Raw genomic sequence first — 25,867 nt, 5'->3', positions numbered from 1 at the left:
CAAATTATTTACCCTCTCTGAGTCTCAATCCCCTGATCTGAGAGACAGAGACAATAACGCTTCCTTCAAAGGGTTGGTATAAAACAAAATAATGAACGTAAGGAACTTAGCACAGAATCTAGAACCGTGCGGGCGCTCAATAAACTTTAGGTTTCTATCCATTTCTCTATCCCTTCCTCTGTTGCTATAATTGGAAACAGACAAAGTGCAGGCTTTAACCTTAGAATCAATGATTTTTTACGGGGATTTTGGTCATTGGTTTGTTCTCAAAGACATAGAGAAAACGACAAAAAAACAATTAGTTCTACTGTTTCGTTTCCTAGAACAAATATGTAGAAATCAAAACCAATGCATGGCTTTCTCCTCATGAGTAACCGCGTGGGAAGTTTCCAGTTAGTTCTCATATCTGGGGAATAAGAAGTACATCCACAAGACCTCAGAGTAGCCCGGGCAACAATGGGTCTTTTTCTGATTTGCTTCTGACCCAATATAAGCAGTCACTGACCTTCAAAGCACTGCAACCCCATGAAGAAATGACTAAATTTGGGTGGTTTCACAGAAAAATTAAGCAAAAATAGTTGTGGATATATTGCATCATTTTCAGGAAAGCTACATTTTTTTTTAAATTCGAGGCATTGCCTAAAATATACTATTATAGTTTCAGTTAATCAATTTATATTACTTGGTATATATCATATATTGACCTAAACTTTGGGCCCCTTTGCCTGGTGCCAACTCTTTGTAGAAATTGTGTAGATTTGGCATGTTTTTAATGTTATAAACTCTCTAAACTCTATAAGGGCCTGTTTTTTTTGGAAGGGTGAGTGTATATAAATACATGCATCACTTATATTCATGGCTGACTTTGGGGGGGGGTGGTCGCATGCATTACCTTTACCCTTTACTCCCTGGATATCTTTTTTAAAAATTTATTGATTTATTTTGAGGGGGGGTGGAGGGGCAGAAAGAAAGGGAGAGCGAGAATCCCAAGCAGGCTCCCCATTATCAGCACAGAGCCCGACTCAGGGCTCAATCTCACAAACTGTGAGATCATGACCTGAGCTGAAATCAAGATTTGGATGCTTAACAACTTAGCCACCCAGGTGCCCGTCCCTGGATATCTCAAGGAGGAAAGTGTAAGCTATTTTTGTAATACACACAGTGTTTTATTTACCATTAAAAACAATGTTTAAACTAAGTACCTATTTTGTAATAATCGTTTGCTCAATTTAAAAATGCACTAACATAAAAACCCAAATATCAGTAGAACCCAACAGTGTTACAAAGCTTGTGAAGTACACGAAGACTGCAGACATTATATAGGTGCCCAGATCTTCTAGATACATATGCTGTGAACACCTGTCAACACCCTAAGTGTCACTGCCCACTTGAACCCACTTCTCTTATTAATTTTACTTGCAAACATCAGGTCTATTTCAGGGTGGACTTTGGGTAGGGCTAAACGTCTTTTCTGTTACATTCTCTGGTTTTCTTCACACACAAATCTCCAGAAACACAAAAATGCTAGTGCTGAACTCTGAATTTGCAGTGCTTCAGGTAGTAGGTATAGTTAAAGATCTATTTAAGAGCTAACCCAAGGAAAGGTTATTAAGCCTTGTTTGAATCTTGCTCCAAATTTCTCTGCATAATAGTCCTGTATCAACTATATTTATAGATACATATAAATTTGAGTCCAGGCATACTGGGTCTAGATGTGCTCTTGACCACCCATCAGAATTATCAAGGGGACTCCAATATACAGTCGACTTTGAGGACCACTGATTTAGAAAAAGGAAGACAGAAATCAACTGGGAAACCCCTCGGTAGCTGCCATTCGTTCAGTCAGGTGAGTCCCAAAGGTGAAGACGGAGATATTTCTTTCAAAGAACACTCACTGCTTTTTTGTTTTTGGGATGGCTGGTTTTCAGTTTTCCAAAGGATTCCATTTGAAACCTAGCTATCAGATATATTTTGGTTGTGAAGCTGAATCCACATTTTTTTCGAAGGAACTATCATGAAAGTATACTGATAGTAGTAGGCCTAAAACTAGAAAGTAGCAAATGAAGGCTGTGCCCTTGAACTGACTTTCCTTAATAGACCTTAATAGACCTTGAACCTGGACACTGAGGTCTTGGGAAAGGTTCGAAGATTGGTGGAAATGCTGCCTCGTTGACCGCGAATAACATAAAACCGCATAGGAGAGAATAAACAAATTACAATATAAAATAAATTAATTAAAATCAAATCAAATCCCTGGGGCTGTCTCCAGCGGAGAGAGGCCAGGATGGAGAAGTTCCCGTGCCGGCCACAAGGTGGCAGGTGGACTTTGCAGGCAGCCCTCCCACAGGTCCCTGGGGAACATCCAGGCTGAAGAAGCCAAAAGTGCGCTGAAAATTCAAGGGAGTCCTTAGCAAGTCCCAGAGAGTTGATAACCCAAGAGGGAAACAGACATCCTACCACTCTGCAAAGCAGGGATGAGAATTAGAAGACCAGGTCTGAGCAGGCTACACTGGGGGTTGCATGCGTTGGAAAAGACAATTTCAGTGGAGCCCATAGGGCTGATGTAGCCAAGAAATGGTTCCATCTCAGAGTCATGGTGCATTTATAAACACAAATCACAAACAGATGGAGTTCTAACTTTACATACAAGATAATAATAATATTATTATTAAGTGGATCTAAGCTTTTTAAGTCTTTAAAGTTTAAAGGAAAGAAGAGATTGAATCTCCATTGGACACCATGTTTTTCCCAAGTATTACATAATAATCAGCATATAACAGACGTTCTATTAGTATTTGTGCTTGAATGAAAATAGTACCTGAAATACTACCACGGGATAAATGATGATGAAGCTATGATTTGAGTTGCCTTGGGCCAGCCTGGGATAGAATTAAAAAACAAAACAGGGGCTCCTGGGTGGCTCAGTCGGTTGAGCGTCCGACTTCGGCCCAGGTCATGATCTCGCAGTCTGTGAGTTCAGGCCCCGCCTCGGGCTCTGTGCTAATGGCTCAGAGCCTGGAGCCTGCTTCTGATTCTGTGTCTCCCTCTCTCTCTGACCCTCCCCCGCTCATGCTCTGTCTCTCTCTCTCTCTGTCAAAAATAAATAAAACATTAAAACAAACAAACAAACAACAACAACAACAACAACAACAAAACACGTAAATTTTGAATCAACGTAGATTTGGATTCAAAGCCCTCCTTTGCCACTTATCTAGACCTTGGGCAAGAGACCTGGTGACCCTAAGATTGTTTATTTAGCTTTACGGTGTGGGCTAGTATGTGTAATAATGCTGTACCTCAGAGTTGTGCAAAGAAAACAAGAGGTAAAACACATAGCATGTAGTAAGTGCTCAAAAAAACCATGAGATACCTCCTCTCCACAGTTTCTAAGAAAAGCATTCTATCATGCTAAACAACCATCTTTGACTTTGGGGCCAGAGATGTTCAAGATTGTTCTGTGACCTGAAAATAAATTCCCAGATTATGGGAATCACTGAACGTATGCTATGGTCATCTGGCAATTTCTCATTATACCACATTTACAAGTGAGCACCCCTTTTCAGTACCTGAAAGAAGCCCTGAAAGTTGGAATCCCGTGTGTTTCCAAGTAAATGTTCTTTGAACACAGTGGGGTGGAGCCATTCTGTGAAAATTCGTGGTGTCCCCAGTAATCTGCAAAGAGTTAACTGAAATCTATGCAGCACGAGGCTCCTGTAATCATCAAGTCAGACTGAGATGATTGGTTCTGTGAAAAGTATAAATGTTGAGAGGCTTCTATGAATAAAATATACCTTCGATAGTTTCCATCTAATATAATATTACATTCAAGAATTTAGAGCCTCCTGCATAATTTATCATTTTGCAAGTACAAGTGATCACTAATAATATTGCATTGTTATTTATTAACATTTATGCCCACCACAATTGTATTATGTAAATAATATAACAGATTGTCCAACTACATATTTAATACTTTGGGTATTTATTACTAATAACTGAGCATATATGACATGATGCTCAGTGAGGAACGAAGATGAATGAGGACCTCAGCCTCGTGAATGTTTTATGGACGGAACGTGCATTAGGTATTTTGGGAGAGATGTCCCGGCAATATCGACGTCAGATTTTGTTTTCCCAGGAGATAAAAGACAAAGCATGACTCCTGTACAAACCTGACCGGTTCCAGAAATGCAAACCAAATATGGGCTTTAGGTCATCAGTGCTTTGTTCGTCACCCATTCATTCATTCAGTCAATCATTCATCCATTCCAGAAGTTCTTATACGGTATGGACGACTCACTAAGAATATAATGGCAACTGAAATGGGTAGAGTCGCTGGAAAATGCCCAAGAAAATAACGAAGCAATGACAATAAGGAAAAGGAAGAAAAAGTAAGGGGGAAGTGGGAAGGTCTGTGTAAGTAAGTGGCTGATATTTTTGATAGCCAGAAATAAAATAATCAAAGGATGGAGGAAGGCATATTTCAGTCTGGGAATGGAGCACAGTCTCTTTATTCTGAGGAAGATCCGGACACACTTATCCAAATACTATGGTCACTACTTACTAGCCTTGTTACGTGGAAACGTATGTAGAGTCTTGAACTCAGATTCCACATCTATGAAACAGGGATGATGACGGTAATCTTGGAGGACATTGGGGAAAGTTAAAGAAAATAAGATTAATAATTTGTCTAGTGAAATGTCTGGCACACAGTAGGTACCCAGTGGTGATGACTTATACTTTTCCTCCTTCCTAACTTCTGTTCATCCCCTGCACTCCCTGTGCCCAGCCCCCTCCTCTTCTCCAGCTTCTCACACAAATGACACACTCAACACATTTTCCTGAGTATGGATTATGGAGTTTTCTCCTGTCTATACTTTCACTGGGTTTCAGCTCAGCCTTAAAAAAAAGGCTTGATAACACACAGAAAGTCTTGGGAGAAAGGAGAGAATCTGCTGATGTGAATAACAGCACCTCGTGGAAACCCACCTCCCCGGATGTGAACAAGTCGCCCCTGTGATTTGTGATGATGCCTGGCTGCAGTATTTCATTTCGGAGCGGTGGAGATTCATGCCAAGCCAGAGGGAATTTTCCCATCAGCCTCTGTCTCCTGGCCGTTCATCACCTACATGTCCTCATGGAGCTTCCAAGGGGCTGGCAGGGCCTGAGAGAAGGCACATCTGAGCCTTATGGCCTCCACTCAGCGGCACAGGGTGGCCGTGGGCCAGCTGCCTGCTTCTGACTTTGTGGTCCGAGACTAGGTCCTCCGCTAGGTGCTCAGCTGGCTCGAGCAAAATGATTCTCAGTGGTAGAGTCTCAGTGATTTCAGATGATGAGACCCACACCCACTGGAGTCCCAGGAGTAGACAGGACTGCCACCTTTCTCCAGCCCCTCTCCCTGGCTCAGAGTGAAAGCTGGTGGTCCCTCTCCTTGGGCACTCCCCCCTTCCTCCCTAGCACCAGAGGACACCATTAAGCCAAGTGGCCAATGATCCATCAGCACCCAGGCCGAGGAGAAGGAGCCTGGGCTGCTGCCTTGACCACAAGCCAGGCCCTCATGAGCAGCAAAGTCCTTGAAAGAACAGAGTGTCTGAAAATGGAAACACAAAAACGAGTGACCTGGGTTCTTTAGCCTTGGATTGGATGGAGAAGGACATCTGCTAGCTGGAAATCAAATTCTGTATTAAAGATTGCTCTTTTGGGGATGTTGAATGCACCGATCCAAGGCGTGTTATTACAAAGTCAGATGGATTTGGTTTGCTTGGGAGGGAAAACTGAGGGTGCTTTGGGTGACCCAGCATCCCAGTTGGTATCCACTGCCCCGCCACACCAGACAGGGATTCTGGGCAAGAAAGTCTCTGTGTGTCCTCGGGGGCACACATTTGGTACCGCGTCCTCAGTGTTTCAATCGGTTGCACATTGATTTAGGGCTTTTCAAGCCCTTTTAGCTGTACTTTCCCAGTACTTAATATTTATGAACTTTAAATAATATGGTTGCTTCTCTCCATCACTTTTGTCTTATCCAGACATTGGTGCCATTTCACTGTTCTCTATATCCCCTCCCGGCTCTGCCCTTTCTCATAAGGTTGTCACGGCCGCTGCGGCCATGCTGTTCTGTGCTTTCATTCACCATCTCTCATGTAATTAAAGTGGTGAGAACACATCATGGCACCATAAACCAGGTCTGGCAGGGGGGTGGTGGTCCCTGAGGGAGATGGTGCATTTATTCTAGCAAACTCCATCACTTCACGAGGAGAGTAGGGCAGCCGGTGGCCTCTCCTCCACCGGCCCTTGCCTGCACTTTGGGCTCTTCCATGGGACCCTCACTCCCCCACAGGGTTTCTGTGGAGTCCAGCCACCCGCTTATGCCCGCAATTCAAATGCAGCTTCCCTGGGCCATCTCCTCATTTGTTAGCTTGTTTTGTTAGCCTCATTTGTTAGGAGTGGAGAACAACATCTGCTTCCCTTGCTCTCAGCTATTTTCTGGTTGTCTGCTCTCTTCTCTAGCTCCTTGCTGCTCCTTTCCCTGAGCCCGCTTATGCTTCTTACGCTTTGCCAAAACTCCTGCAAATTCCCACCGACTCCTCAATTATTTGGGATTTCTGAAAATCCAGGTGAGGTAATGCAGGGACTTGGGTGTGGGAGGCAGGGCTCTGAAATGCTGGCAAGGAAGTGTGGCCCTACAAGGTGTAGGGCCATTCTGTCCGAGACTATAGGCTCTGGTCATCCCATGGCTTTCAAATTGGAATGTATTAAAATGGAGCAAAATGTAAAATTCCGTTCCCTAGTCACACTGGTCACATATGGCTAGGGGTTATGATTTTGGATAGTTTAGATGCAAAATGTTTCCATCATCCTAGAAAGTCCTATTGCACAGCCTTGGTCTGAAGGAGCTGCCCAGGTAACACCATTCAGGGGCATAAGGACTCAGCTGCTGGGGCACAAAGCTGGCACTGTGACCCCAGTGCTCTGACACCACCCGGCCATGGAGGGACACTGAAGGGACGAGGGGCAGGGGTGGATGCAGAAGGTTGGGAAAATGTTAGAGCAAAAAGAGCAGCTCTTGTGTGTGGGTTTGGCTCCCAAAGCACAGCCTCATGGCGTACGTGTGTGTGTGTGCAAGGGAAAGGCACACGTGTATGGGAATTTGTTTCAGAATTATGTCTGGCACAGAGTGGGTGATCAAAAAATATACATTACACAGAGAAACGAATCAAATGAATAGACTAAATGCTTAAAAAGTGTACAGAAATCCTGAGGCCCTGCAGAATGTGTTAAAATCAGTCCTCAGGGCCTTTAAGATCCAGGCAGCTTAAATGCCTGGGTGCCGAGCAGTCAGGGTTGAAGGAGGCTAGAAGGCTAGAGTGGGCTGCCTGGCTGTCAGGGACACCTCAAGGACTGGGGAGCCCTTCTTGACTTTGACCTGTTTTGACTACTTGACCCTTCTTTCCTTCCTTCCTTCCTTCCTTCCTTCCTTCCTTCCTTCCTTCCTCCCTTCTTCCCTTTCTCCATTCATTTCATAAATAGCTATGCACTGAACTTCCATTTATAAAGTGCAAGGCACAGGATTTCCAGTTCGTCTGGGGTCACTTGGTTTCTGTTTCCTGTTCGCAGCTCTCTGTCTGAACATCGATGGCCCATCCCCACCAGATCTGGTTTGTTCTTCAGCTCCTACAGCAGAGTCCTAGTTAGGATTCCCTAAAAAGTAGAGTCTGGGGGAGCCATAGCACAGTCTTACAGAGCAAGGGCGAGAGAAGAGAAGTGTGCAGCTGAGGAAGAGAGGTTAGAATGAAGGCACATTATTACCCAGAAGCCACTGCAAGCTGTTGCTGGACACCCAAGGCTATGAAGCAGTATGAGCTGCTTCCCAGGACTACCCACATGAGAACAGAAGGAAGGAAGAGTTTATCCATGTGGTGTCTCCATCCCTCCCTCTTCTTGGTTGTGCATCTCTAAGTGCCATGCTGGGTTCCTTTGGCGTGCCTTGATGTACCCAGGAAGGAAGCCATGGGCAGGAGGTGGAAGGCACCATGTGTGCAAGAGACAGGATGCTGTTGGGACACATAGGGACCGCATGGTGGACCTAGGGCAGTACCTGGTGCGGGGTCCTCACCTACCAAGACCTCAGGCACCAGCACACCCCATGAGGGCTGCTCCAGTAAATGACACACAACCAAGTGTGGGTCTGGACAGCTCATGACTGAAACTGGAAAGTGGCTACTCCCCTACCCTGAACTCCACATCAGCTGGGCTCTCTCCTCCTGTTCTGATGAACCCTTCACTCTTTGTTTCTGTCTTCAGGAGGTTTTCCATCATGCAACTCATGGAGGCAGTGCATAACTCGACGAAGTTGGCAGGACAGTCCCTCACACTGCTGACTGGCTGGCACAGAAGTCAGAGTTGAAGGAGATGTCTGGTAGGAGACCCTCAAAAGGAGGGAGAGGCCAGCTGGGCGAACCCTGTTTCCTCGAACTCTGACCAGCTGAACTCTGATGGCAAAGGGCCAGCTGTGTTCCCTGTGGGCCCTTCTCCATTTGTGTTTTCTCCAAATTTACGCTTTTTTATTGTTTAACCTCTAAAGACCACTTGGTTTGCAGTATGTCTAAGCAACCTCAGAAAAGTGTAACCTATCCTTTTTAAAAATAACTTCATTCTTCATGATCCGTCAAATGAGAATTTAAAGAAAGCTAATTCCAAAAAAAATAGGGAAGTTCCAGTGCATCATTGAAGAAATGGCTGGGTCAGTGCCCTCCAACGTGACCACAGAGCATTGTCGGTTACACCAAGCTTGTGACTGCTTCGTGGTTCTCCCACAGCACCCCTGGGATGTACTGTCTCCCCCTGAGTCACCTGTCAGGATATCCCAGGCCACTCAGAGGTGGCCCCAACTCCCAGTCTGGGCTCAGTGCACCTATCCCCCATTCTAAGGCTGAAGTCTGGGATTCAAAGGTAAAGTTGCAACATGGGAAATAATGGCAACCAGAGTTAGAGTCGCCCATGGAGAAAGAAAGCTGTTGGCCTCTTGCCGGAAGAAATGGAGAATTTTTGTAAAATATTAATTGGATCAGAACTTTTGCAGATCACTGAGGCCACTGCTGTTAAGACTTTATGTGAATTGACAAGCCAGACAAATGCAGTAGCAACATGGATTAAATGCTCATGAAATGTAGCAGCAGGTGGGGCAGGGGCCTGGAAGCACCAGCACGCTATTTGTAGAGGTGGGGAATCTGAGCGTCATCACAACGAATATTCCAAAATTCATTATGGTTCTTCCGAGGATCCTTCCAACATCAGAGTTAAAAATTTTTAGTCTGATGAATGGCGGATATAGATAACAGTGAGTACCTAGGGGGTTGAGTAGTTGCTTCTTAGATTTTCTAAAAATAATATTATCCGTTGCCTTCTTTTCTCAAATTAATAAAGTACCATAAATTCATTATTAATTTTTTGGAAAACATAGAAAATTATTTTTAAAATATTTCGAGGACCTATATAATCCCACCACCACCATATAAGTATCCATGTTTTTTCTGTTCATCTAAGTATGCGTGCATAAAACCAATCTTTATATACAATTGTGTATCTTGCCTTTTTCACTTAGAATTATATCACTAGCGTTTTCCTAGCCAGCTAAACATTGAAAGCTTTGTTTGAATGTCATTTATGTTTTAATTATCTTATTTAGCAATGATGTGTCGATTGTCAGGTGTGTGTGTGTGTGTGTGTGTGTGCGATTTTTCTATGAGTATAAAGTTCTTGGACAATGGGTCTGGTCAAGATACCACTTCTGCTTTGGGAGGAAAGTCTGGCCCTATAAGAAAGGGCAGCAGGACCCCCATGAGGCTGCCATCAGAGCATTATCTTTCTTCATCTCGTAATGAGCCTGGAAAACCCATCAAAATTTAGAAGCGACATCGAGCACACTTCTGTCTATTGTCACTGGGCAGGTGCAGGGCATGAACACACCCATGGGGGGCGCATGGTCCTCCCTTGGGGCTCTGTCGCTGGGTGCCGGGAGCTGCGACACTCGGTAAGGTACCCTGAGGAGGGGCCTGGGAGGGGTCTCCAGGGCCCAGGTGGAGAGAAAACTTTCCTCCTGGACCCCAGTAGAGAGGGATGGAAGTTCATCTTCCTTCCCATGACTAAGATCGACTCTGAAAATATCGATGCGGTCAAAGAACACTATGGCCCTAAGTCTGTGCCCGGGACTGCTCTAAGTTACATTACAGATACTAACTCATTTAACCCTCATGATAGTCCCCTGGAGTAAGGGTCATTATGCCTGAATGACAGCTGGAGGAACTGAGACAGAGGCGTTGAGTGTTGGGCTGAGGGTCACATAGCCAGCAAGCAGGACTGACACAGAGGCACGGCTCCCTCCTGTCTCTACACTGGGCCCCCGTCCTGTGCAGGGGAGTGAGGCCAGAAGGCCGATCCGGGGCCCTGGCGGGGGTGGGGGTGGTGTTGAGAGGCTGCAGGAGAGAGAGGCAATGGTAGAAACAGACAAGAAGAAAGAACACCTTTCAAAATAAGATCTAAAAATACTACCTTTATAATAAGGTTTAAAAATACCCTCGTTTCAATGTGGGCTCGTGCAAGTATGCCTGTAGCAAGGGGGGGGGGGGGGGCGGATGTCTCAGGCTGCGCTCTGGGCACGGCCCTGAGGAAAGAAGCGCTCGGGCGTCTTCCAGTGCTGTCCCTCTGGGTCAGTGCCCTGTCTGGCCCCCCACCCGGGGCTCGCTCTCGGTGCTCACACAGCGCCCCTGCTTGCTCTTCACCACACTGGGCTCCACCCCATCGTGTCCGTGGAGTGGCAGTGGTCTGCCTGGCTCTCCCCGCACATCCCCTTAACCGTGGGGGCCCAGGCTGGCAGGGCTCTGGCCTCGGCTAAACCACAGGCTGGCAGAGTGACTCAGCGTGACTCCAGGCACCGGGCCTCCCCTCCTCCTCTGCAGCCGCCTGGGACGAGAAGGACCCAGGAGAAGGACACGACAAAAGCAAAGGCAGCTGCCCTCCAACCCACCCCCGCCCACTCTTGTCTAGGGCTCCGCAAAAGAACTAGGGGCTCAGAGATGCCCACGTTTCCCGACCGTGGAGCCCAGCGGCCGCCAAGGGATCGTCGCTCTCTTCACCTGTCGGTGTCACGGCCTTGCGTTATGTGTGCTCTTTTGAAATCCAGCAAAAAATACTGTCACGGGCTACTCCCAGGACACAGATCATTCTCAGTGACAGCTAATGCAGAAGCGCTTTCTCTTACAGGATTTTCTGCATGGAGGCATAAAACAATCACGCCCCGTCCGAATCCGATGCCCCACCTGGATCTCTGCCAGAGCGTGACAGCCGCCGTCTGCTTTTGGAGCTCTTCTTTTTATATATTACTAATTACATCATCAGCACGTCTCCAAATTAACAGTGCCTGGAAGCATCTAGAGATTTGCGATCAGCTTCCATTTAGCTTTCAAGAGCAGAAATGCCGAACCACCGCAGCCAGACTTTAGTCTCCCGAAGCTCATCTCGCGAAAAGAACACAGGAAGGCAGTGGCAACTTTTTCCATTAGCAACATTTATGCCGCCAAACCCGATTTCGAGAGAAAATAACGGTACCGGGAAAATCGGCGAAATAATCCAAGTAGACTTTACTTTTACTGGATTATAGAAGGATATATACGACACGGCCCCCCGAAATCTGTTCTGATGGTGATGCAGCCGTGACGGTGGGATGACGCGGGGGGCGGGGGGTGGTTCGGTTTCGTGCTCCTGCCGTCAGAAGCCACCTGGGTCATCACGAAAGTGTATCCCCAGCACTTTGGGGCAAGAGCACAGGGGAGGAATCAAAGATGGGCCCTTGAACCTGGGCGTGTCCAGAACAGAGAAGGCGGCGTAGGGAGGAATAGGACTAATGCGATGGCTGGGGACATCTGGGTCAGAGTCACCCTCAGACTATCTTCCCATCTCGTCCCCACTGCTCTTTAAGGGGCTTTATGATACGTGTGTGGGAGACATTCTGCAAGTTGTTACGTCACTCATCTGTTCAGCAAACGTGCCCGCCGAACTCACGGCATTGACATATTGAATATCCCCGTCAGTCTCCAAAAATTTCCTGGAGGTGTATACTGTGTAGATGCGTGTCATTCTGCTGAGGCCCAGGAAAGAGTCTTGTCTGGAAGTTCCGTGTGTGGGGCCAGGTCACTCAGAAACTGCAGAAGGCTTGTTCACCCCAGGCCTTTGTGCTTTGGGTGCTCAGACCCCTTAGCGGCACCTGTTTTGTCCGTGTCGGTGAGTCTGCACGTTCCCGAACATTCAGGAGGTTCCCTGTGAATACGAGTGTTCCCCACTGTCTACTCCAGACTGAGGCCGAATGGGCTGGAGCTGTGCTCCGGGTGTCCTTCCCCTTAGAAATCAAGTCTAGGCATCCGATTCCAAAGTCCATCCCAAAGCTCACACAAGGGCAGCTGGGCTGCGTGTCTTCATGAACTGCAAACATGCACATTGCACTTCACTTGTCCTCCAGGAACTCACAGCCGAGTAGAAATATGACAAATAAATTTCTGTAACACGGAGTGAAGAGTGAGAGAGGCCCTCAGGAAGACACTGTCATGGGTACTGTGGCTGCACCCTCCCTCCAGGTGCCCTGGACTGGGTGGCTGTGAGTGTGGCCCCCTTGCGGCTCGAGGCCACCTCCTCTGAAGAGAGTCCCTCAGCGGCATGAAAGACTCACTCTCTTTCCCCGGAGGTGACGCAGAACCCACAGTCGATAACTGAGTTACCTTGAGCATCCGGAGGCTGATCTCTTCGCCTCAAGGCTGGGCCAACCAGCCTTGATGCAGTTAATGTTCTAGAAAGTTCCAGGTGACCAGGCCAGAACCAGAGTCTTGCTGAAACCACACCTGTCCTTAGCTCCTCCCCTGCTGGATCCCACCCCCCCACGCCCTCCTTGTCCAGCGGTCATTCCTTGAGTGAATCACGCTCACCTGAATTTCCATCTCAGGCTCTAGCATCTGAGCCATGTGACCAAAGACAGGTACAGACAAAACAAAGGGAACTCTTGGAAAATATGCCTGCCAGTGAGATGAATCGGGATGGTAGTTATCCCAGAAGAGGTGGTGTCTTTCTAAGGTCAGAAAGGTCTGACGACGCTGAATCATATGGAGAATGAGTGGGGAGGTCTACCCCATGTTTGTCAACAGGGAGAAATACACTTAAATCCCTGTAGAAAATGATGACGGTACATCCTTTAGTTCTAGCAGAGCTAGGGTCTACATAATTCAGTGTCGGCAGTGTTGAGTTCCAAAGAACACATTCTAGAAACCAAAACTAATTTTATAATAATCTGCCTTTTACTTCCTTTCCACAAACACCATGAAAAACAGGAGCCCACCTGCAGGCAGCCTGCATATCTCTCTCCCTTCCCCCTCCCCGGCTTACCTCATCACCACTTCCCTACCTTCCTGCACCCAAATGCCCCCACACCCCTTCCAGTGATCCAGCCCTTGGCCTCCCGTCCTTCTTCCCCCCTCCCCATTTCCTGGCCCCGCTGCAGCTGACCAAAGGGACCTCGTCTGGCAAAACAGATGCGGCCATCAAGAGTGCGGGAGAGAAACAGACCCCGGTGGTCAAGGTAACGTGCTCCCGACTGGGCAGAGCCAGGGAAAAGGCTGAGCCACCAGATAGGACTCGTGTTTGCTTCACTGTCATCACCGAACGGCTGCAAGATGCCAGGCACACGGCTGGGTAATTTATACCTGTTACATCTACGCTTCATTACCTCCATTCCGCAGACAAGTAAACAGAGGCTCATAAGGGTTATTTGACTTTTCTAGGCCTTTCCGACTCACACCGCTCTTCACTCTATATCCTTCTACTACTCAATGTTTCCTTTTGTGCCTCAAGCATCCCCAAAGAAGACAATACCAATTGCACTTGGCTCAATATTGCTGGAATTTTGGGCTGGATTTTCACTTCAATTAGAAATATATATATATATATATATATATATATATATATATATATATATATATGTGTGTGTGTGTGTGTGTATACATATACACATACATGTATATACATGTATGTGTATATATACATATAGATGTATATATACATATAGATGTATATATACACATATATAAACATATTCAATTAATCTGAATAATTTCCATGTTTTAATATCTCCAAGATTTTCATCATCACCATTAAGATGCTTTTAATAGAGTACCTAGGTACACATGGCAATTTAGTGAACAACAAAGTAGTTTAACCCTTTTCCTATGGAATTTAGAAATAACCTAACAATGCTCATTACAGTTAACTACATAATTTGGTTTTACCCCACGACATCCAAAAGAAAAAAAAGAAAGAAAGAAAAAATGATCATTAGCTGTGAGGTTTTAGTAGACCCAACGTACAGAAAGCAATTGCCTTTATGTGAAATCAGGAAAGCAGGTATCATGTTTGATATTTTAAAGCATCTGTGCTTATTATTCTGGTTTGGTTGATTTTCCTTATTCTATTTATGGATGCCTACCTTGTCCCTTTTACTGCATATATCTACAAAATAAATATATATTTCATAATTTTCACAGCTCTTATCATAGAAATGAAACAAGGAAGAAAGTACGAACAAAGCATTTTAGTCTCTATTCCAAAATGATATTTTACCGATAGTTTTCAGCGGGCTGTGTTTATTTTTTAATAAACATTTGATTGCTCATCATGCTTTTCACTTGGTCCAGTTTTGTTCCTATGTTACAGAAACATTTAAAAATTATCTTGGAGATTTTTATATCATCTATTAGCATTTTAGGAGAACCTGCTCCAAGCCATGGATGTGGGTCATTTGCATATAGAAAAGGCAAGGTGAAGGAGGAAACCAATAATTGGTTTTCTTCATTTTATGGAAATGTGTGAAATAGACTGTTAGCTGCATTAGTTAAAGAATTAAAGAGTTAAGATACTTGTTTATTTAAGCCCTGCTTTTCTAATCTACAAGAATTATATTCAAATGTGGAAATCATTTTATGATTAACTTACATTTTGTTCATAGTGAGCCACTGACAGTGGATGATGATGACCTATTACCTAAGTGGAAAAATCAACAACAACAACAACAACAACAACAGACTTCCCACCTCTTGCGGAATATTTTGGGTTAATAAGACATTTAAAACAGCCAAGTCCAAGTCAGCTATAGAATAACCCTAGGATCGTCAAGGGGGTGTTTTTCACATTCTTTCCTAATCCATTTAGGTCTAATCAGTTCAATCGTAAATGCCTGACAGAGAGGTCTGAAAAAAAACAATGCATTTCTAAATTCAACCTGGAAAACTCTAGTTTTGTCACCATTATAACCTCACCTTGTGACATCGTCCCCTTTGCCCACACCCGACTGATGACTTTTTTCTCCTTGGGACCAAGCATGCCGAGCACACTACTCTGAGGTGTGAGTTTCATGGATCCAAGGCAGGAACATCTACAAAAGGGGTCAGTGAAAGGCAAGCGGCACACTGGTGTGACAGTGACATCTGGCAAGTAGTAAATGCATTTAGGAAGCTCATAAACCACGCATTTTGAATGACTCCTGAAATTGATTCCAATGCACGCGGGTGGAAGAGAAATATGCTTTTAGGAAGGTCATTTAATGTCACAGAATGTCTTTCTCTATAAGCCAGTTAAACTGGTTAGCAATTTACAAAACAAATCCCAGCCCGATTTTGATCTGGTAATTAATTGAGCCATCTAGTCAAGCCAAGTCTGTGTAGAGGAACTGAGTGTAGCCACACTTCTTCGACCTTAATAATTCAGGATTTGAACTGCCAGACGGGATTTGGCCTGAAATGACATCGCACCACACGTTCGCCCGTTAGGCCTTCTCTGGAGTGACGTAGAAGCTTAGTGTACGTAGCCGTGTCCCCCGCAGGCACATCCAGTTGAGATTCTCATATTAATTTTACAAACATGTTCTTTGGATTTGGGGAAGACCAAGGACATGATTAAAGTGGACCTCCATGTTTTTTCCAGGTCCCACCTTTGGGAGAGAATCGGATTTCTTACAGAAGTTTAACGTAAGGAACTCCATATCTGTGCACGGACTGAGTGAAGGCGATGTCCCAGGCAGTGCAAAGTTCCAGCAAGTTCCGCCTCCAGCCGCGAGGAGGAAAGCAAGGCCCTGGAGACTCCAGCCAAACCAAGGAAGTCAGGATCGACGAAATGTCATCATGCCAATGAGGATAACGGAGATATGCAATGGTATTACCAACATTTTAATGTTTATGAAAACATATTAATCTTGATTATTGCTTCAGGGTTTTTTGTTTGGTTTTGGTCTGGGGGTGGGGGACGTTGTTTATTTGGGTCGTATTCTCTGACTTGTATCACAGATTAGTAAGAAGTTTTTTTTTTTTGGTTTCTTTGTTTTTAAACTTCATATGTGGAAATGGTTTATCTTCTTAAGAAACAGAAGAAAGGTAAAATTTGAGAAAAATATTCTTTCTCACAGCAAGTCCTGGAAGGATATGCAGGGTTTGATTTCAAAAAACATAAATTTGGACGTGAGATATATTTACCTGGAAAATCGGTTCTTCCGTGTGTTAGATCTGTGACTTTAGACAACCTACTTTTCTTCACCATGCCTTGGATTGCTCATTTGAAAACTGGGAATTTTATTATGTGCCTAAGTGAATGCTGTAAGTTGGAAAAGGAGGAATTTTTTTTTTAGTGCATGGCATGTTCGTAACCTCTTTAACAGACAAATGTAAATATTTTAAACTCCTGGGTCTGAAGCGATGGAGAAATGGAAAGTATCAAATTCAAGTTAATGTAAAAAATGTGTGAACTTGCACGTGGAGTATCTATACTGCAATACCATTTTACTAAAGCTTAATATATTCATTATTAAATAGAGGTCAAGTGACAAGAAACATACAGTGAACTCTCAGGTGCAAAATATTTCAAAGCAAGTGGAGGCGAAGATTTTAAAACCTGATTGCTAAGCATGGGATGTGAGGAAGTCCCGAGGTTTCAAGGTCAATCCTCCATTTCCAAGGCTGACATATAGTTGGTGTTTTGTTATTTGCATCTGGGCTGAGACAGTGAGATGAAAACGGTCTCATAATTTTTGTTTTTTTTAAAAGGCCCGAGTATGAAGACACAGCCAAACACAGACTGAGACAGTGCTGTTCGAATGACCACCGCCTGGACCCGGCTCATTGGAGGCCGTGGAACAACCCAGCTCGAAACAAAGCACAGCTGAGTGTTCCCTCATCAATCTTTTATGGCTCCGGAGAGAACGACCTTGCTTAATACCTTATTTCGCCATAAAAAGGGGTCATCTTAAGGTCGGATCGTAGAAATCCCACGGCCCACTGACACGGAGGCAGCAGTCTCTGACGAGAAACGGGGGGAACTTCTCTATGATTCATCCCCTAGCCGAAAGCCCTTGGCTTCCTGAAACCGCTGATCAAAATTCTAGATCCTTAGCAGTGTTTTGTGTACGTAATACCATTTAATGTAAAGTAGGCAGTGGGACATTCGTTACCATTCTCTCTGTGGTACATGCGGGAGCCACTTGTGATTCAGTCTAAAAATAATTTGTTATAAAAATAAAGAACAGTTTGTGAATGGTAAAAAGTAAATTAGAAAATATTGAAATTTATTCCTACGACAGCATCCATTACTTACATTGGCGTGTGTGCTTTCTTGAGTGGAAGAGAAATGGATGGGGTTTTAGATAGCCCTGTGGGAAATGTACCTATTCCAGGATAATCCTAAGCAGAGCAAGTGGTGGAAATAGTGGTGTTTCCACATATACGATTTGGTGGCGGGGCCTGTGGCATTTTTTATGGTTATTAGGCCTGCATAATTTTTTTAAACGGTGCCTTAACCACACCACTGAAAGTGATTTACGAGGCTTGGTCGGAAATATTGATGGTTTTCGGTTCATTCCTTTGGAAATGATGCCTCAAATATTTCTGATAAAACACTGACAAGGATTTTGCATTTTTAGAGTGTTCAGAGAAGTAATAAAATTTAAAAGGCAGAACTCGATGAGGCATTTGGAGCCTGTAGGACACAGACGAGAAGTAAGAGCTCATCGTTAGATTCCTGCAAATACTGAGCTGGAGCTTACAGGACCCAAAGGCGAGAACCTTTTACAATTTTGCGGCCCCGGGCACCTCTCTGGCTGGCCTCGTCCTAGTCTCCACTCTGCTTGTCCTAACATGAAGTAAAAGGAACAAAGGACACTCTGGATTGAGTCAGTATCAACGCAGAGAGGAAAACATCAGGCTGAGGGATCATGAAACCTATTGGAGTGAATGTGCCCATTTGGCTGGGGTTTGGGGGTTAGCATTTGAGACACTACAGTGTTGGTTGCTTTTCAGGAAGATGCATGGACTGAGCAAGAAAAGTTTTCCCCGTTGTAACAAGTGAGATGCTATCAGATTTTAGTCCGTTCCATCTCTCCTGACGAGAAGACACCATTCGTGTAGGAGATTAAGGTGATAGAAGCGAGGGTGCAGAAGGCAACTAGTATTTAGAACTTCTAAAATAAAGCTGGAAAGGGACGTTTGTAAAAATGGAAAAATTCCATGGAGGACACAAATGACTAAAGATAACTCAAGAACAATTGAATAATGTGAGTAATCTTATCACCACAGAATCAGTTGAATTTGAAGTTAAAAACCTTCCATCGAAGAAAACCCAAAACCCGAGACACAGATGAATTCACTGGGAAATTCTACCAAACTTTTCAGGAAGTATAGTACCTCTAAACAAATTCTTCCAGAATATGGAAAAGGAAGGCACACTTCTTAACTTATTTTATGAGGACGGCATTACGCTGATGTCAAAACCAAATATATTTCTTTTTCTTTTTAAATATGAAATTTATTGTCAAATTGGTTTCCATACAACACCCAGTGCTCATCCTAAAAGGTGCCCTCCTCAATGCCCATCACCCACCCTCCCTTCCCTCCCACCCCCCATCAACCCTCAGTTTGTTCTCAGTTTTAAGGGTCTCTTATGCTTTGGCTCTCTCCCTCTCTAACCTCTTTTCTTTTTTCTCCCCCTCCCCCATACTTCTGTTAAGCTTCTCAGGATCCACCTAAGAGTAAAAACCTATGGTATCTGTCTTTCTCTGTATGACTTATTTCACTTCGCATAACACTCTCCAGTTCTATCCACATGCTACAAAAGGCCATATTTCATTCTTTCTCATTGCCATGTAGTATTCCATTGTGTATATAAACCACAATTTCTTTATCCATTCATCAGTTGATGGACATTTAGGCTCTTTCCATAATCTGGCTATTGTTGAAAGTGCTGCTATAAACATTGGGGTACATGTGCCCCTCTGCATCAGCACTCCTGTATCCCTTGGGTAAATGCCTAGCAGTGCTATTGCTGGGTCATAGGGTAGGTCTATTTTTAATTTTTTGAGGAACCTCCACACTGTTTTCCAGAGCGGCTGCACCAGTTTGCATTCCCACCAACAGTGCAAGAGGGTTCCCGTTTCTCCACATCCTCTCCAGAAAACCAAATACTTTTCAAGAGAGGAAAACTATTGGACAAAATCACTCATGAATATTAGATACAAAAATGCTCAACAAAATGATAACAAACTTAATCCCACAAAATAATAATAAAAAAATGAAATGAAATAAAAGGAGGATATAACCTGACCAAGTGGGAATTACCCCAGGAATGCAAGGCTGGTTCAACATTCAAAAATCGATCAGTGTGATTCACCCTATTAACAAAGAAAGGGAAGAAAAACAAAACAAAACAAAACAAACAAACAACAACAAAACCACACACACACACACACACACACACACACACTGCGTGATTATTATGATACATGCAGAAAGAGCCCTTGATAAATTTCAAAATCCATTCACTAAAAAGTCAGTTAAGTCAGACATAGAAGGAAACATCCCCAACCAGATAGAAGACAACTACAAAACAGACAAGCAAACCAAGCCAACCATAAAATGAAAGACTGATACTTTTCCCCCCAAAGATCAAGTACACAGCAAGTGTGCCCCCTGTTGCTACTCCTAAGAAACCCAGATGAACACTTTACTCTCTGAATTCCACCACACTTGTGAAACTTAGCTCCAATGCTGTCTTCCGGTGTTTATTCTGTCACTTATTTTCATTATCAGTAATGAAAATTATAGTAATTAGAATCACAGAATGCAAGAATTAGTAGGAATCTTGGAGTTAGAAGACAACTCCAGTATTTTTTTTTAATAGATGTGGAAACAGGGACCCAGTGGAGGAAGTGCAACCTATGTTTTGTTTGCTTAGACGTCTTTGATCTTGTTGCTACGCTCACAAACGGAAGAAATTCAGAGTCACAATAATTTTATCCACTACGTAATTACTTGAATCCTTCTGAGACAAAGTCATCACTGGACCAGTGGTCGGGTCAGCTAACTTTTCTTTCGGCAAGTAAGGAGAGCATGTGCAAGGGTAGCCGTTAATGATCACAGGACTAATATCCTTGAAGCAAAGTGGATTAAAATTCTCTAAATACAAGGCTATATTTTCATTTAACATTTTTAATGTCTTTAGTTTTGAGAGAGAGAGAGAGAGAGAGAGAGAGCAAGAGCATGAACGAGGGAGAGGCAGAGAGAGAGAGAGGGGAGACACAGAATCTAAACCAGGCTCCAGGCTCTGAGCTGTCAGCACAAAGCCTGATGCAGGCTCAAACCCATGAACCATGGGATCATTACCTGAGATGAAATGGGACACTTAACTGACTGAGCCACCCAAGCGCCTCTATTTTTTTTTTTAATTTAAATTCAAGTTAGTTAACACACAGTGTAATCTTGGCTCCAAGAGTAGAACCCAGTGATTCATCCCTTACACACCCAGTGCACATCCTGAAAAGTGTCCTCCTCAATGCCCATCACCCATCTGAACTATCCCCCCCCCACTCACCTCCTGTCTAGCAACCCCCCAAGTCTAAAGAACCCAAAGCTTTTCTCTCCAGTTATCATCCTCATAAAAATTAACTGAAATTGTGAGTACACAATTGAACTCATTGATATTTAGCTTTCAGGCTAGTTGAATTCTTTTTATCTCCTATATTTCCATGCATAATGGGATTTCTCTTTTTATCCTTAATCTTCACGTAGCCATATGCCACAAATACGTCTCAGATTTTTAGAGCCTTTATATTTTGGGATAGGTATATATTATCTAATTGTATTAAAATTGCATAACGTACAGAAACATTCCCATAATGTGGGACTTGAATTTATTGCGAACCGTCTCTTGGCATTTTAAGTAGTGCTACATGAATGTTCTCGTTCCTATAAAAATATGTAATTTGCAAAGATTATATTTGCTAAAAAATAATCAGGAAAAAAGGAACATTATCCTAAAGACTCAGAGGAAGTTCATATATATGAAGATAATTTGATGACGGAATCAACCTCCCTTTTTTTTTTTTTTAAGAACATATCGCATCACTCAATCTGAGGCGAAGCAAAAAGAGCTTCTCTTTGAAATTGGGATCCAAAGCCCTAAGGACAGGAAAGACGGTAGGGATATTATGGAAAGCATAAAGAAAAGCCTGAGGATCAAAACCTTCCGTTGGGACACCCAAGAGTGGAATTGCTGAAAATTGAATCACTGATATGATGCTACCCTCCCTTCAAATATGAAGGGGGAGAAAACACAAAAGAAGGGAGATCCTGAGAGGAAGGTGGTAGATTTGGAGATTGCAATTGGAAATCAAGTCTAAAAAATTGAAGGTTTTGGATTAGAAGCCGGAACATGGAAAAAATGAGGAGGGGTCAAAGGCACAATTTAAAACTTTCATAAGGAAATAAAAGTCAGAGCTTCATACGTGGCAAGTGGTTAGAAAACATTTACTGCCTTCGGGGAAATTAAATAAAATAGGACCACTTGATCACCCCTCCCTCCCCAAAGTCTTGCACAATATCCCTTAGGCCCCACGGACGTCAAACACAAGTGAAGCGGACAGTTGTGTGCAAAGTCAAGGGCCTGAATAGGAGGGGGGTGACAGCCACCTGGGATGACCCCACCAGTGGGGCACCAAGATGGTGGTACTGACTCCTACGCATAATCCCCAAGCACAAGGTATTGAAGACCCTCCAGAAGGACTGACTCTGCAGAGAGAGAGAGAGAGCAGTCTGTCAAGTCTATGTTCAACTTGGGAAATTTTTTTATAATAATGGATCTCAGGACATGGTCAGCCGAGCAAAACTGCCCAGAGCCAGGAGCTGGTGTTTCATATACAGAATTGGCATTACTTGGTTCCTGAGGACTGGCCTTTGGTCTGACGTCATCTTCCCGCCGGTGAGACTGAGGGTTGAATGGCATCTAGGATTCGCTGACCACACAGACTTTATTCTAGAATACAGATGGCCTCATCCAGCCTACCCACAGGACTAAATTCAATGAGCTCTCCTTTTTATGCACTCTTACAAACTGGGGCTAAGAGGACTCCTTGAACTCAGAAGAAACCTGACCCTTTGAGTTCCTCTACTCATCTAGGAATAACTAGTTGTTTCACTGTTTGCCTTTGCACCGGAGTTGGGATTTCTAACTCTTTGGACAAAGGAAGTCATGTGTGAATGCGCGTAACAAAAACTGAAACTCTTAAATATCAAAACACGCATCTCAGAAACTGCCTTTGCATCAGGTTGTTTCTGGCCTCAGGAAGATCGTTGCGTTTGGCATTATCCTGAAAATCAAAGAGAATGATATATTTCAGGACAAGTTAATTTGAGTTCAAACTCCTTCTAATGACCCAGATGTTCTTGGGCATCTAGCATTGGGAGCAGCCTTTTGTTTCCCTAGTTAAAGAAGCATGGGAGCGCCGGCTGCCTTTGCTGAGTGTTAAGGCGCGTGACACCCAGGATGGCCATCTGTGTCTGTCGCCTCTCCCCCAGCCTTCCAGCTGACACATTTAGAGGAAAGAAACAGCTTTGGCGATCCTGGCAAGACTTTCTGCTCCTGGGGACGGTGGTCAGCTTCTTCCAGAGCCACTCACTTCTCCCTGGGGACCGTAGAGCTTTGCATGTGCTGGACTCCTGCAATCCAGAGCAGACCGGAACCTTTTCATTGTGTGCTCTGTAGGTTATACCGAAGCCACCTGTCTATTACTCCCATGGTCCCTACAGCAGACACCGAAACGATCTGCACAAAAAGAGGTGTTTCCGGCCCCCAATAACACTATTGTTAGCAAACCAATATCTGTAAAACACTTTGTACTTTTCTTGCTTCTGAATGTGTTGTCTTCTGGATCGTAACCACCCTCCTCGCAAGCTCTCCGCCCCACCTCCCCCCCGCCGTGCCTTGCAAGTGCCGCATGGTACCCCAGCCCCCAGCTATGCCCTCTCATACTGAGATGTGTGCGTAGCACTACACAGCCCAGAAGGGTCTTCTGCAAAAGCAGCACTTAAGCCCTGGGCACGTGCCGTGGGACCGACAGGTGCACACCCTTCAATTTCTATGTTACAGCTTTGCACTTTTAAACGCCTTTACCTCTTTCTCATCTATTTCATTGCTCTTTTCACCTTCGCTGATGACAGGTGGCATTCTGTCTAATCATATCCCTGTTGGATTTCTTTTTCTGGAGTAAGATAATTTTAATTAAAATGATACTGGCAGAAAAAAAAAGAAAAGAAAAGAAAAGAAAAGAAAAGAAAAGAAAAGAAAAGAAAAGAAAAGAAAAGAAAAGAAAAGAAAAGAAAACTCTCCTTTCAGGACCGCGTCTTATCAGCCATCACTGCCCTTTTGCCCACATATGGAGAAGGCTCTGTCATCTCCTCCATCACCTCCAGGCTGTATCCCCTTTCTCGCTTTACATTGCTTGATCTTGTCCATTTGCAACGGAGTTGATTCTTCAAGTCCATCCTCGGTAACGTGGCCTGATTTCTGTCTCTTGGAGACCTTTCCCATCTGCCTTTTCCCATGTCTAGACAGTCCAGGGCTCCCCCACCAGGCATCCACTTACACTTCCTGCCCTTCCTTGGTGGAGCCGACTTGGGTTCGGTGCCCACAGATGTGTCTGATTCACGTGCAGTCTGTTCTCCGGGCTGCCTTGTTTCCCGCACGTCCTTCCCATCGGGCATCCTCGCCAGTGCCCTCAGGGGTGCAATGCTCCACTTCTAATGCTGCAGACTCAATCTTCCCCAGTGTGGGAGTCCTTCAGGTGTCCTAGGCACACAGCTTCAACAAGAGCTGTCCTACCATGAGACCGTATGACTTCTTCATGCCTTCTGCTCTTGTGTGACTTACGCCATACCTAGGCTTCATGTCTTACGTTCGTGTATGACCCTTCTTCTTCTCATCATCCAGAAATAAGCAATGAATGACCCAAGCACAAAGGTCAACTATTGTCTCGGTTCTACATGATGGTGATCACCCTTGCTTGAAGTTCTTTTCGGTGCCGGCCTCCCACAAAGGACTCCTGTCCACTCTTCTCTTACCTCCCATCCACCTTTTTTCTTATTATCCCTCTCCCATTGCCTGTCCATTAAACGTGGGGAGCCCCACAGGTTTTTCTCATGCATCTCTCAGGCCTGAGAAAAGAATTATATATACTTTCATTGGGGTGAAAATATGACCTGATAATGTGAAGGCAATTTCTCCCTCAATCGGTTGCTTGCATTTTTATTTTCCTAATGATACCTATCAAGGGCCATTTTATTTTAACTTCGCTGAGATATGTCTTTTTTTTTTTATGGACAATATTTTGGTGTGGCTAATAAGAAATCTTTGCTGAACCCAGTGTCTTGAAGATTGTCTCCCGTTTCTTGCAAAAGTATGTAGATTTAGCTCTTTCTTATAATCATGTGATCAATTTGAAGCTAGTTTTTATGATTGATATCAGGTTCATTTTTGTTGCTTAAGGAGATCCCACTGTTCCATCACCATCTGCTAAACAGACTCTCCTTTTCCTAATGGCCTTGGCACCTTTGTCAAAAATCAATTGATTATCGCTCTATGGATTTACAGTAAAACCTTGCATTGCGAGTAACTTGTTCTGTAAGTGTTCTGTAAGACGAGCAAACATTTCTAATAAATTTTAACTTAATAAATGAACAACGTCTTGCAGTACAATCGTACGTGACACTGAACATCACATGATCACAACTAAGCCAATAGTTCTCTCTCTCTCTCTCTCTCTGCAAAAGTGTGGGTGATGGTCTCCCATACTCAGATGCTTGGTCTCAAGCCTCGGTGTTTGGCAGAAACCAGTGATTTTTTTCAGAACTTTGGGCGGCGCCCACAACTGGCACTAGTGTATTTTTGTCACTTTAAAGCACCTGTGGACAGTCCTTTGCTTTTCCAGACAAGAGTGAGCTTAGGAATGAACGCTTTGCTTCATTCTAGGTCAGGCTGCCTGCGGATATAGACCCTTTCCTCTGCTACTTTATTGCAGTTACATTAAATGGTGTATACAATGGCCTTCACATGGAAAAAGATTCCATTGAGCCAATAGATAGCCGTGATTCCATTAGTGATAAAGTTGTCCTACACAATAACCCTCCTCGCTCTTGTCTCCCTCATATCAGCCACCAACGTTTTCAAAGGTAAGTGCAGGTTAATTTGTTTATTTAAAGGTAAGTGCAGGTTAATTTGTTTATTTTTCTTTATATTTTGTATTTTCTTGATTATTTTGTATTATGTTACAGTACTGTAAGCATTTTTATATGAATGTCTTTGGGTTGTAGAACGAATCATCTGAGTTTCCATTATTTCTTATGGGGAAATTCACTTTGATATACAAATGCTTTGTATTACAAGCATGTATCCAGAATGAATTATGCTCACAAACCGAGGTTTTACTGTATTTGGAGACTCTCAGTTCTCTTCCAATGATGTCTCA

The sequence above is a fragment of the Acinonyx jubatus genome, chromosome A3 (genome assembly GCF_027475565.1).
Source record: "Acinonyx jubatus isolate Ajub_Pintada_27869175 chromosome A3, VMU_Ajub_asm_v1.0, whole genome shotgun sequence".
Taxonomy (NCBI): domain Eukaryota; kingdom Metazoa; phylum Chordata; class Mammalia; order Carnivora; family Felidae; genus Acinonyx; species Acinonyx jubatus.
The sequence above is the reverse complement of the archived record's forward strand: the minus strand, read 5'-3'. Positions refer to the sequence as shown.